General features: G+C 37.2%; 2 long non-coding RNA genes across 3 annotated transcripts in view; both read left to right on the top strand.

Moving 5' to 3' along the window:
- The first annotated feature begins 2,957 nt into the window (after positions 1–2,957).
- Positions 2,958–4,417, top strand: LOC141626833 (uncharacterized). Its single transcript, XR_012536422.1, has 3 exons — positions 2,958–3,060; positions 3,706–3,761; positions 4,331–4,417. It is a non-coding gene; the product is annotated as an uncharacterized LOC141626833 (long non-coding RNA).
- A 5,726-nt stretch (positions 4,418–10,143) lies between these two features.
- LOC141633817 (uncharacterized) overlaps positions 10,144–12,778 on the top strand; it is a 38,632-nt gene continuing 35,997 nt past the window's right edge. The window contains exons 1-3 of one of the 2 annotated variants that reach the window (XR_012538570.1): positions 10,144–10,246; positions 10,892–10,947; positions 11,524–11,694. This is a non-coding gene — a long non-coding RNA (uncharacterized LOC141633817). Of the gene's footprint in view, positions 10,247–10,891; positions 10,948–11,523; positions 11,695–12,778 lie in introns of those variants that run through there. The other variant, XR_012538569.1, reaches the window with a different exon arrangement.

Genomic DNA, 12,778 nt, shown 5'->3' on the forward strand with positions numbered 1-12,778 from the left:
AAAGTTCTACTCGATCGAACAGTTTCTTCAGCAATTCCACTCGATCGAGTGGTTTCAAACTCTCGATCAATTCCTTGATTATCCAGATTACTCGATCGAGCATTAATTCCATTCGATCGAGTAATTTCAGCAGCTTTTCTACTCGATCGACCACCAGAAATCAGTCGATCGAGTATTTCCTTCGTGCTAGGCATACTTTTAGCAACAGGCGACTGTTCATCCTCCATAATAGCATCCCTCGGGTCTGAAATGTCCTTATCAGCTGACGACTTTTGTCCTTCGTAGGAACGACCACTTCGCAAATTAATTAAGTTAATCGTCTCATGTGGATTATTCTCGGATTGAGACGTTAAATGACCCGGTTTCCTTGTGGATTGGCTTGTGGCCAACTGAGCAACTTGAGTTTCAAGTGACTTGATTGAAGCTTCCTTCTGTTGGTTACTCATTTGTAATTGCTTGGTCAATGATTGAATGATTGTCTTTAACTCAGTCAGCTCACTTACCCCACTAGAGGATGAAGCTCCTTGATGCGGTGGAGGGAAATAAGGAGGCTTTTGAAAGCCTTATTGAGCTTTATGAGGAGGGACATAAGCTTGCTGCTGCTGCTGTGGAGGCGTTGGATTAAGAACATTCTAACTTGTCCACCTCAAAATGGGATGGACTGCCCCTTGATTATTTTAATAAGAACCCCCTCCTTGCCTATATTGCTGAAAGGCAAGGACTTGTTCTTTCTCTGTCAGACAGTCAATAGCAATGTGACCGTTATTGCTCCCACATCTCTCACAAGTGACAGTTTCCTGTCTAGTCAACAGATGAATCATCTGTTGATCGCCAGCTTGCTGCAATTCCAACCTATCAAAACGAGCATTCATGGCTTCCAGTTGAGCCACAATAGCATTGTCGACCGAATGCACCGTCCGAATACCGTCCCTTGTGTTCCCATATTCAGCATAATGGGTCGCCATCTCCTCAATAATACCCCATCCCTTATCATCATCAATGTTCTTTTGGAATCTCCCGTTGGATGAGGCGTCTAGTATAGCTCGGTGGTCATCATACAACCCATTATAGAACTGGTTGCACAAAAACCACTGATCAAATTCATGGTGAGGAAGAGACCTCACCAACTTCTTGAATCGACACCAAGCCTCATAAAAATTCTCATCAGGGGCCTGTTTAAAACTCGTAATCTTCCCCCTCAGCTGATTAGTGCGCTGTGGAGGAAAATATCTTTTGTAGAAGGCAAGTGCGAGAGTCTCCCAGTTGGTGATACCAGCAGCAGTCCGGTCAAGATCAGTCAGCCACTCACGGGCTGCGTTAGTCAGAGAAAAAGTAAATAGCACTTCCTTTATCTTGTCTTGAGTTACTCCCTTAGTAGCGGGAATAGTAGAGCAATGGTCAGTAAAGACTTCCAAATGCTTTCGCGGATCTTCACCCGCCACACGTCGATAAAGATTTCCTTTCACCAGATTTATATAAGACGAACGGATATTAAAAGTATTACCGTCCTCAGTCGCAAGCTGGAAACCCTTCGGAATCGAGGCAGCTGTGGGCTCTGAGTGACTCGCTATGTTAGGCATCTTTACTGGCTTGTTAGCAGAAACGAGATTGTCTTCTCCACAAGACGGTGTAGCTCAGGCTCGAAAGTACTCAAGTCTTCCTTTCGAATTTCTCTTTGTAGACGAAGTCTATGCCGAAATAGTCTTTCTGGCTCAGGATCAGCTGAAACTATTTCCGACCTGTTCGACTTGGGCATACACAACACTGAAAGAGATAAGTGAGAACTGTCTCAAAAAATGAAAATTCCCTGAGACGGATAAAAAAACGAAACAAAAAAAAAACAGAAAGGGCTATTGCATCCCCAGCAACGGTGCCAAAATTTGACAGGCTAATCATATACCTACCAAAAATAACCAACTGGTCTCTAACTAATATAGCTAGGGAAGTCGGGATCGTATCCACAGGGAGGCAAGATATCTGTTAAACGTCCGTCTATTATGTCACAAAATGGAGGTTTGATTTTTGATTTCTAAACTAATAAAATATTAAGGGAAAGAGAAATTAAACAAGAGTAATAAAAGTGAGAAAATGTAATGAAGATGATCAAATAGAGAAAGTATGCCAGGATTTCGGTTCACCATGGTAGTCTATCGACTCAGCTGCAAATAGCCTAGACAATCTACTGTGAGAAGGATACAGAAAAGGTCCTTCCGGTCCACTTTCTATCCTAGAACTCCACTAATTTAACTTCCGTCCTCATTAGGGTAGTCTACTGTTCATAGAAGGTCTATTTAATCCAATCTTCCGATCCAGGAGTAAAATTAACCAGATTAAAGGTAACTTAGAAGCGTGCACTCAACTAAGTTGATATTACAGTTAAATTGCTATGGGACAGATTCTCACAAATAAATCGTCTAGTCTATTCGCTACATCATCACAATCCTACCAAGGATTCCCTAATCCCGACATTAAAGGAATTAGCTACTCATAATATTAATGGTGTCAACAATAACAATAACGAGTGTACTAATCAAAGGCATGATGAAATAATGATAACTAAGCATAAACTAAATTAGGGCAGAAATAATAGAGAGAAAACAAAGATTAAAGTAAATAAAGTAAATAAGATTAAGATTAGGGAAGAAAGAATGATTACTGTAATACCCCGTATTTTATATAATCGATTAAACGGATATTATTATATATTAGTATTATACATTTTATATTGGTTGCATCGTAATATCGTGAATGTTATTAAGTCGTGTTTATATCGTATATGTTGAGTCGGGCTACATCACATTTTGTCTTTTGGGTCAAGAATTACCAATCTACATTTACCCAACGACCATACCCGTTTAACCCATTTGCCCTACCCGGAACATGTAACCACCATTTACCCTAAACCTAATCTAAGAGCCGCTCTCCCTCTCCCCTCTTTTCATTTTATCATTCATAAAACCATTTCTAAACCTAGAGAAAGGGAGAGGAAGAAGAATTGTCGAGCCTTTCAATTGATTGAAGATTTCTCATCGATTCCAACCTAATTCGATTTCCCTGTTTGTAAGTCGATTTCATTCCATTGTTTATACTGTTTTAAATTATTTGTCTTCAAAAAGTTTGAAAATAGAGTCCTGTTTATTTGATGTCTAGTTTATGCATATAAAATCTCGTAGTCAAATTCTTTATGGTTTGTCCTAGGTGATTTATTTATGAACATGTCGCTGAAAAGTCCGCGAATCTGATTTGGTTGTGGAAAATGAGTTGAAACCCTAATTTTTATGTCTATTCAGTTATGAGGCTTCTTCATACATAATCTTTGTATAGTCTAGATGATAATAGGATTTGGAATTACTGCAAAATAATGTTTTAAACTCGTTTTATGAATCAATACTTTTTATGCGACGGTTTCTGTCAGTTTGTGGAAATCAGTCTGAAAACTCTTGATAAGTTTGGAATTTGAGAAAAACACGCTAGATATAATTTGTAGCTAAGACTCATGGGGTCCCAATCCAATTGGCCTTGTATCAATTTGATTTTTCTGGAATTAGTTATGTATTTTATTCCGAGTCTGTCATGTGCTGGAAAATCAGGAAAAACCGTGTTTGTTCTTTAAGTTGATATTCCTATTAAGCTATGATGAGTCTAGGTTATGTGCATGATTATTTGATTGAGTAGGTGGTAATTATACATAATTATGTTATGTAGGTGATGGATATGTGAAGGATCATAATTGATTGCTTGTGTGCTTGGATTGCGAAAAGGTAGGGAAATACACTTGACTTATTATCGTTGTTGTTGAATTGTGTTGACTTGTTTGTGTTACATATGACCAAACTGTGAACGTTGACGTGATTCGTGGTTGTTGATTCATGTTATGATTCATATCCTGGAATGTGCTTGACTGAATTGATCATATTGAGTATATTATCGCAACATTCGGTAACCGGCATGATTCTATGATTTACTAGTTCAATGATATACATATTGTGTTGCATTAATTTCTTGAGCATTCATATGCATTGCAGATGGAGGATGTTGTGGTGACGTGGTGTGGTGATGATGATGTTGTGATAAGGCCCAGGCGGGTTCTGCAGGACTTGCCCTGGTGTCCTCAACAAGCGAGTGACGATCGATTCTGATCGATATATAGTCTACCGGGGATCGGTATGGCTGGGCATTCCAGGTTATGAGATATGAGTTGAGATGGAGGTGGAGGTGACGGAGGAGCATGCATATCATATTTTGTTGTTTCATTGTATTCCCTACTCAACCTCGTGGTTGACCCTGTGTATTCGTGAACACCTGTGACGATCCAAATATTGGGAAGCAGACTTGACAGGTTTATGAGATAGGATGGGAGCTTGATGGGCGTGAGACACTGGATCAGAAGACTTAGTAGCTAGATCATCATTTAGAATACTTTCACTTTTATTTATGTTAGTTCTTTGTAATTTGATGTAAATGAGGTTTTGTAAAAAGTTAAGTTAAAGAAATTATGTAATTTGCCTTGGAGTTTAATTTGTTATTCACTACCTCGGGAAACCGAGATGATAACAGTCCGGTTTATTAGGGAATGTCTTGCTAGAGGCTCCTTTATAAATCGGGGTGTTACAAAGTGGTATCAGAGCGAACGATCCTCAGGCCTAAACCAATGAACCCAATGAACGTAGGATGTGTCTAAATAAAATGAACCCCTGGGAATAAACTGTTAGGAGCTCACAGTGCGGTTAAGAAGGCGCCCTTAATGCGTGCTCTTTTGCCCTCTCAGTTTTGAACCAGGTAACCCGAGATAAATTGAGTGAATGGGGTAGTTAGAAGGAAAACCTTGGATATAATCGAGTTGATGTAAACCTTGAGACCCATATAATCTAACCATTCTGCATGACAACGTTACGGTAAGTATTTTGTATGAATGATGACGTGATCATATGATGTTGTGGAGATGAGAAATAAATTTTCGTGTTCAGGTTGATAATCAATGAAGTGTTGGATTGTGGTAATCGTGAGCGTGAAAATAATTGCGAATTGATGATATTTATCTGGATGGATGTTGAATGACGTGTTGATAGTGCTATTATGTCTAGCGATATGCAGTTATGTGATCCCGAAGCCATGCTAGTATAGTATTGTGATAGTAATCAGAAACACTATTGAATTGCATGTTTCTAGTCATAGCAATCGTGATTTAGATGTAAGGAGTAGATCGAGATGCGAAGGGATTCTATGGGATAGATGTTTACGTAAGTACAAAGTGTGAGATTTAAGTTGGGATGGGTTAGTATACATAGTATGCTCATAGGAGCTTGTAACATAGTAAAGAATGACCTAGTGCTGAAACTCGTTTTGTTTGATTTTACTCATTAATTGACCTTACTGCCATTTCTTTTCTGTTTATTGCCTATGGATGAAAATTTTATGGGAGATAGCCTCGGGAGTTAGGGGGCGTTTGGTACGGGAAAGGGTAAGGGAATGAAATCAAGAAAGGGTAAGAAGGGGAAAGGTATGGGATCACCCCTAATATCCTTCATTGTTTGGTTGGATATGAAAGAGAAAGGGAATCGTCACCATTAAAACTAACTCAACCACCTGCCACCGTCATCACGCACCACCTGTCATCACTACCCACATCGAGACCACCAATAGTAGTGTCGCCGACGGCCCACCATCGTTTTCTCACCGACAACCACCTCGTTGTTCCCATATCCCTTGTCGGACACCAAAACTCAAAGCCTCACAAACAATTAAAAATAAGCCACCACCCACGAAACTCCTCCCTCGTCCTAATAAACACATGATCTGGTGTTGGGGAAGAGAGGTTACCAGCGAGGGAGGGAGTTTCGGTGGGGTGGGAAAGTTATTGAAGGTGTTGGTGTGGTGTTTAGTGGTTGGGGATATGGGTCCTAATGGAAAGGAAGGGTGGCGTGGAGCGCCGGTGAGTGCGCCGGTGAGTGGGCCGGAATGAGGGACCGCCGGCGTCGCCGATGATGGTTGTGTTGGTGGAAGTGGTTGACGATGGGTGTTGGTGGAAGTGGTTGATGGTTTGTGTTGGTGGCAGTGGTGGAAGGGAGTAGAAGGGAAAGGGGGTTATGGGGTTACCGGAGGGGTGGAGGGGTATGGGTGAGTATGGTTTTGGGGGTAAGGGAGGGTATGGGTTACCCTTTGATTGTGTCAAACAAACAACAACAAATGGAATCATCCCATTTGATTCGCTTTCCCTTTCCTAAAGCCCCCGAACCAAACGCCCCCTTAGTGTTCATTTGGCGTTGGTTTCATGCTTATAGGATATACGGATTAGGAGTAATAAATATTTTAGTGGGCTGTGGTCAGGAAGTTCCTGTGCAGTGATGTTCTGACCAACGATTTTGTAAAAATCCTCATTTAAATTGTATTAATAATTTTTGCATAATTCTAACTCCATCGATCAGAAGATTCGCATATGTTTTCAAATTGATAAGCCACGAAAATTCTTGATGCCTCTATATTAAATGGTAAGTTTTGCAAACTGACCCAAGTTTCGGACCAATTGCTGTCACATACTTGTTTGGACCAACTGAGTTGTAAAATCCTTTAAAAATTGAATTCTTGAGCTTTGGACCTCATTCTTTTTCTCACGAATTATTAACTCTTTGTATGTTATAAAAAGTAATATAACTCAAGTTTTCGTTGAACGGTTATTTATTCGTGATTTTTGGAAGTTACAACGTGAATCATAACTTTTGAAATGTGAATTCTATGTTGAGTTTTCATACAGTTGTTCGATTATTTCATGAGCCTTATTAATGTGAAATTATAGTGTCCTTATATGATGATAGTAGCACACATATTCATTGGTTATGTATCTTAACAAGTGATAAAAAAATTAAAGTTTAGTTTATAACATTGTTGGCATGATAGTATGTGTGAAATTGAATAGCTTAATTTGATCCTTAATCGAGGGTGAAATATTTTATACGAGTCCAGTTGTTGCATATTTTATATATGTTTGGCATGTTGTAATATCTCTGGTGTGTTCATCATATTTGTATAGTGGTCGGATATATATAAATATAAAACTATATTGTCATATCTTGGTAAAGTTGGTGGCGTTAAATGTTAACTTGATTGTTCTAATATACTCGCGTGAATATTTATAATAATTATGTTTAAATGTTTACACATGGATGGTAGTAATGAGTATGTCTAAATGTTCACACAGGTAGGATGTCATCTGAGTTCTCATGTCTTTTATGTGAGTATGTGTGCCTATAGTTATACTTATTACTTTCATTGCATTAATTTATTTCAGTTGAACCTAAACTTATGATATGATAATAAAATAGTGTTGTTGTTCCTTATTGGATATGTTCATAGTTGTATTGTCATGAAATGCTAAGGTGATTGTTGCAATTGTCACGATATTTGAAATATAGTCGATATAGTTACGATATAGTTACGATATTTGAAATATATTCTCGAACCGTCGAATTATAATGAGATAACCCTTTGATGATTAACATGTCATGCGTATGTTTAAATGATAGTCGTTACAGTTACGTTTAATTGAGCCGCAAGTTGCCTATTTGTTCAAACCGTGCAAACCAGATAACTTGTTCACCTTACTAATCTTTTGTCGTAGATAATGTTTTACAAGTTATATGATGGTATATGTACATGTTTAAGTTGTTTATGCGATATCTTTTATTTTTGCTGAAAATGAATTATACTGAGTTGATGGATACAATTGAATGGTATGGTTGCTAAAGTGTTAAACATATGTGTGATATGGAAGTAATTTTGTTGTTATTGTGAATCATATAACTATTAATATTCAATTGTAATTTCAGTTGTTTGACTTCTACATTATTAAGTTAATTACTCATGACGCACAGTCGATGGTTCCGTAAGGAGTTTAACTGGGAATTTTATAGTGTGCCTCCGATCTAAACTAATAATCTTCTTATATTGACTATATGGTTAGACTCTTGTCTAGTTCTTATGACGTGATAAATCGTTTTAAAATTTAACATGTAATTGAGTTGGTACTTATACTTTGTGTGACCATGCAACCTGTGATAAATAGATCTATAATAAAGAGGTAAAAATTTGATTGAACACAGTTAATTTGTAGTTACTTGCTTTACTTTATGGTAGGAATCGTATGCTTTGATGAGACGTCACCAAGGAATGTGTACTATCTAAAAGGTCTCCGATTAAATGATGTAGTCGTGTTAGCTGTGAATATAACTGAGTAAAGAAGTGCAACTAAAATCCTGATGTTGAGGTAATAGTCGTTCATTAGTAAAGATAGGACTGAAATGAATAAGATGAACCTGTAAATTATGAAATATGAGTCGACACCTAAGCTTGTATTGTTTGAAGGAATTGAATTAAGTTTATCTGATTTTGAGTTTCGTAGTAAGCTGTAAATGGATTCTATGGACGGCTCTGTTATAAGATTTATGTTAAGAAAGTTATTCACCGTCCAATATGAAAGTAAAAGTTTTGAAAATGAAGTTAAATTTTGTCGTGTGAGTATAAATTCGAATGAGATTTCCGACCAATTAATCCGGTTGTATGGTTTCATGATATTTGCTAGTCCGGAGGAATGAAGCTAGAACGGAGTCACAAATTAGTGGGTTAATTTGGTCATGTTGTTCGTTCATGTAGTGAATTGGTGGGTTGTGGTTAGTTACGAATGTCAAAGCAGGAAATGTAATGTGGTGATTTAAGTGAGTTATGTGTTAACATGGTATGTTGAAATTGGTGTAGTTAAATACAGTTAATCTTTTATGTCATTGTGTTGGGTGCAGTTTAAATATATTTAACACCAAGAACGAAATTTTATGTATGATAGTCTTGTATGTTAACTTTCCAATATCGCTGTTTACTCGCTTGATTGACTCGACCAATAAGTTTGTAAAATTTGCCAATCAATGTGCGTTCGTCATTCGTGAATAAATCCCAAACCCTTTGTTATGAGGATTAAAAATATATCTAGGATGATAAGTCTTTATGAAACTGGTTGTCTTCATTTTATTGGTGATTCTGTGTCTTGACCTAAATCAGAAAGTTATGTAAAGGAAAGTCGATCGGACCTATTAGGTTACAAATTTTCATAAATCGATTTATTAAGTTTTGACCCTAATTCTTTTCTTATGTTGATTGATTCCCTATGTTTCTAAGGTATGAGATTACAATGATTAGTGAAATGAATAATTACTAATGATTTTTACTGGTAACCTTGTAAAGCATTGTTCCATTCATAATTTGATTATTCACATGAATAAATGTTACCAATATTTCTTGGAAAATATCTTTACGAGAATACGCCGGATAGGATTATCATGGTATGTTACGTTAGTGATCTTGCTTAGTAACCTTGATGAAACGATGTTATTTGACATGAACCATATGTGAGCACCTAGGCATCTTGAGAGAGCTTGTATATTGATTGTCTTTAGTAGGGATTAGTAACTTGAGCGCGAGTTGTGAATCTTTTATCCTCTTTCGATTGTTAGCGAGTAGTTTGAGAACTTTTGTTATAATAATGAAGGTTACGGGGGCGTAACCATGTTTAAGGAGGGTAGGATTGTAAAATCTTTATACTTTCATGTGTGATTTCTCAGTTTGGCTATATTGGTTATGCGTTGTGTGGGTTACGTTGGAGTGTTACATGATGTGTTTCTGTTATGGTTAAACTTCGGGGACGAAGTTTATTTAAGAAGGGTGGAATCTAATACTGCGTTTAATATTCAATTTGGTGGGTGCCTTACATACTTTTGTATATGCGTTTCATAATTCGTTTGCGTTGGTTGGTAGAGAGGGTAAACTTCGGGACGAAGTTTCTTTTAAGGAGGGTAGACTGTAATACCCCGTATTTTATATAATCGATTAAACGGATATTATTATATATTAGTATTATACATTTTATATTGGTTGCATCGTAATATCGTGAATGTTATTAAGTCGGGTTTATATCGTATATGTTGAGTCGGGCTACATCACATTTTGTCTTTTGGGTCAAGAATTACCCATCTACATTTACCCAACGACCATACCCGTTTAACCCATTTGCCCTACCCGGAACATGTAACCACCATTTACCCTAAACCTAATCTAAGAGCCGCTCTCCCTCTCCCCTCTTTTCATTTTATCATTCATAAAACCATTTCTAAACCTAGAGAAAGGGAGAGGAAGAAGAATTGTCGAGCCTTTCAATTGATTGAAGATTTCTCATCGATTCCAACCTAATTCGATTTCCCTGTTTGTAAGTCGATTTCGTTCCATTGTTTATACTGTTTTAAAGTATTCGTCTTCAAAAAGTTTGAAAAGAGAGTCCTGTTTACTTGATGTCTAGTTTATGCATATAAAATCTCATAGTCAAATTCTTTATGGTTTGTCCTAGGTGATTTATTTATGAACATGTCGCTGAAAAGTCCGCGAATCTGATTTGGTTGTGGAAAATGAGTTGAAACCCTAATTTTTATGTCGATTCAGTTATGAGGCTTCTTCATACATCATATTTGTATAGTCTAGATGATAATAGGATTTGGAATTACTGCAAAATAATGTTTTAAACTCGTTTTATGAATCAATACTTTTTATGCGACGGTTTCTGTCAGTTTGTGGAAATCAGTCTGAAAACTCTTGATAAGTTTGGAATTTGAGAAAAACACGCTAGATATAATTTGTAGCTAAGACTCATGGGGTCCCAATCCAATTGGCCTTGTATCAATTTGATTTTTCTGGAATTAGTTATGTATTTTATTCCGAGTCCATGTCATGTCTGGAAAATCGGAAAAATCGTGTTTGTTCTTTAAGTTGATATTCCTATTAAGCTATGATGAGTCTAGGTTATGTGCATGATTATTTGATTGAGTAGGTGGTAATTATACATAATTATGTTATGTAGGTGATGGATATGTGAAGGATCATAATTGATTGCTTGTGTGCTTGGATTGCGAAAAGGTAGGGAAATACACTTGACTTATTATCGTTGTTGTTGAATTGTGTTGACTTGTTTGTGTTACATATGACCAAACTGTGAACGTTGACGTGATTCGTGGTTGTTGATTCATGTTATGATTCATATCCTGGAATGTGCTTGATTGAATTGATCGTATTGAGTATATTATCACAACATTCGGAACCTAAGCATGATTCTATGATTTACCAGTTCAATGATATACATTTGTGTTGCATTAATTTCTTGAGCATTCATATGCATTGGAGATGGAGGATGTTGTGGTGACGTGGTGTGGTGATGATGATGTTGTGATAAGGCCCAGGCGGGTTCTGCAGGACTTGCCCTAGTGTCCTCAAATGCGAAGGAAATGTGGTGGCGGGTCGGTTACGGTCGATATATAGTCTACCGGGGATCGGTATGGTGGGCGTTCGGGTTATGAGATATGAGTTGAGATGGAGGTGGAGGTGACGGAGGAGCATGCATATCATATTTTGTTGTTTCATTGTATTCCCTACTCAACCTCGTGGTTGACCACCGTATTCGTGAACACCCGTGACGATCCAAATATTGGGGAGCAGACTTGACAGGTTTATGAGATAGGATGGGAGCTTGATGGGCGTGAGACACTGGATCAGAAGACTTAGTAGCTAGATCATCATTTAGAAGACTTTCACTTTTATTTATGTTAGTTCTTTGTAATTTGATGTAAATGAGGTTTTGTAAAAAGTTAAGTTAAAGAAATTATGTAATTTGCCTTGGAGTTTAATTTGTTATTCACTACCTCGGGAAACCGAGATGATAACAATCCGGTTTATTAGGGAATGTCTTGCTAGAGGCTCCTTTATAAATCGGGGTGTTACAATTACAATCAAAAGTAATTCGGCGTAAAGATCAATCCACAAGCAAATTACGAGATTAAGAGATTAAGCAGTAGGTTTAGAAGCAAAAGTAGAAGAAGAGTATGTGAAAAAAGGATCCCTAATGACCTAATTAACATATGCTTAAAGAGGAAAAACAAAGCTTAAACAAAATAATTGTAACACGGGTCACTAAAGCCCGCTTAGAATAGCAAACCACTTAATCGAGTGGATTCAGACCACTCGATCGAGATCTTCTCCAGCATTTCTTCTCAATCGAGCAGATAAAGCTCTCGATCAAGGAACTCTAGCAATCAGCATTTCAATCGAGCATGTAGAAGTACTCGATCGACCTCTCGTGTCATTCAAACCACTCGATCGAACCATAAAGCCTCTCGATCGAGTGCTTTTCTTCAGATCGGCCTCTTAAGTTGTCTTTGACCGCTTCGTTGACCACCCTTCACGCACTCCAAGGCATATTTCTTGCGCTAACATTCCCGTCTCCTCATTATGCATGCTAAATGGGACGAATAAGACGCGGTTTCACCACTTTCAGGTTCATTTCTGCAAATTAGACAAAACAAACCAAAGTAGCCAATTCGGGGCATTTTGTAATACATAACAGTACAAAAATGTATAGAAATACGTGCAATAAAAGGCTAAAAGGACTATATAAATTGCACGTATCACCCATACTCTATTTTGGTCCATTTTTGTCTTATAATATTTGTCCCACAAATGCGTATAAGTCTTATTTTTAATTATCTTACATAATTAAATATTAATTTGATCATACAATAATTATGTGACAAATTAATAAACATATATTCACTCAACTTATTGAGTAATATTTTACCATTATATCAACATATAATGGGTCCCATAATAGCTAGTTAGTTAAATTTACAACCTCTTATAAATGTAAATAACTAATTATCTCTACCTCGAAATAGTTATAAAATCTCAACATAATTTA

The sequence above is a fragment of the Silene latifolia genome, chromosome Y (genome assembly GCF_048544455.1).
Source record: "Silene latifolia isolate original U9 population chromosome Y, ASM4854445v1, whole genome shotgun sequence".
Classification (NCBI taxonomy): Eukaryota; Viridiplantae; Streptophyta; class Magnoliopsida; order Caryophyllales; family Caryophyllaceae; genus Silene; species Silene latifolia.